A 1,870-nucleotide genomic window follows, 5' to 3' on the forward strand; every position below is an offset into this window, starting at 1 on the left:
CTCACTGAGTCTGCCCTCTGAGTTTGTCCTTTATGGATCCAAGGAGCTACAAACTGGATGGTCCCACTCTGACCACTGGGCACACTGGCTCCAGGATCTCTAGGGAGGTGCTAATCTAGCCTCTGCCTGAGGCTATCCAGCAAAAGCCTCTGTGCAAGGCTTGGACGGCGGGGGGAGGCACGGGATCAACAGGGCGGGGCTAGCAGTTATGGCTGCTCTCAGTCCAGTCATCAGAGGCCCCGTTTCTCAGTGTCCCAGCAATCGCTGCAAGCCCCTCCGAGAGAAAGCTGCCCTCGAGTTCCGACCGATGCCAGACAGTCCCGCTTCTCCCGTATGAGTCTGGGCCCCCAGAGACTCTCCTGGAACTGGAGCTCAGAGCCTGAGACTCCCTCCCGATTGAAAACGACAACGGCGCTCTCAGCCGCCAGCCCGCTCTGCGTGCACCTCTGTACCTTTGTATTTTACTTCTGTACTGCGCCTCCTCTGAGTCTCAGTATGCTTTTCTCTTTCCTCCTAGTTGTAGAATTTCCACTCAGCCAGCCTTCCTGTGGTTCTGGATGATGTCCGTTCCGTCTTTTAGTTGTATTTTTGAAGTGGTTGTGCGAGGCAGCAAACTCCGGTGTTTACCTATGCCACCATCTTGGTTTCTCCTGAGCTTGTTTCTTTGTTACTGTGTTTATTTGTAAATTTTTTTATTGATTTCAGAGAGGAAGGGAAAGGGAGAGTTAGAAACATCAATGATGGGAGAATCATTGATCGGCTGCCTCCTGCACGCCCCCTACTGGGGATCGAGCCTGCAACCCAGGCATGTGCTCTGCCCGGGAATTGAACCATGACCTCCTGGCTCATAGGTTGAAGCTCAACCACCGAGCCAGGCTGGCCGGGCTCATGTCTCTTATGTGTATCCGCCCCGTGAGTATCAGCTGCGTAGAAGGAATTTTTCTTCTTCCACAGCTATGTATCCCCAGCGTCTAGAACAGAGCCCAGTATACAGTAGGCACTCAATGCGTGCTGGATGAGCAAATGTCCCAAACATTTCAATGTACCCACCTCCCCACGGGGGGCTTAGGACCCCTTGCCAAACCCCGTCCATGGAGTGGGGTGCGGTGATTGGGGAGAAAGGGCATTTGCTGACCCACGAGGGTTCTGGGACAGCAACCAGCCAGTGGCTGCCGACCTGCCACCCCCTCAGCTGGCCTGCTCACCGAGCCACTCCCATCGCTGCTGAAAGTGCTCCCAGCAGCCTGCAGAGCTGGGCTTGACCTGTGGTGTGGGCAGTGAGACATGATGAGCAGCCAGCAGGGGGCGCAGGGGGATAGGAACTGGCCTTTGAATCCTGAACCCACACCCAGAACCCAGGACCCCTACCCAGACCCCAAACTGCAGGTCTGGAACCTGGAACCCCAAACCCAGATCCCAGACTCCAGTCCCAGGAACCAAACCCCAAACTTAGAACCTAGAACCCAGAGCTCAGGACCAGAACCTACTCTAGGGACCCAGACTCTCAATCCCAGGATGCCAGACCCAGGCCTCAAGCCCAGACTCTAAACCCAGACTCCAGACCCACAGACACATGCCCAGACCCCAGGCCAGGACACGGGGCAGGGGCTGCTGGCTCCCAGGCTGGCACTGCCCGCTCTCTGCAGACGAGGGCGGGCGGGTGGAGGAGTGAAGTTTTGGCACAGCAGGCGAGTGTTTGGCAGACCCTGCCACGTCCAGAGGGGCCTGTGGCATGTCCCTCGTCCTATCAGAGCCTGTTCCCATTTGGGGAGCTCAGCATATGGTGGCCACGTGGAGGCGGGGGGCGGGGAGGGGGGGTGAGGTCTGGCTGTCCCTGGGGCCCAGGAGCCAGAGACAGGGAAGGAGGGTC

This window comes from Myotis davidii, unplaced genomic scaffold (genome assembly GCF_000327345.1).
Source record: "Myotis davidii unplaced genomic scaffold, ASM32734v1 scaffold663, whole genome shotgun sequence".
Lineage (NCBI taxonomy): Eukaryota > Metazoa > Chordata > Mammalia > Chiroptera > Vespertilionidae > Myotis > Myotis davidii.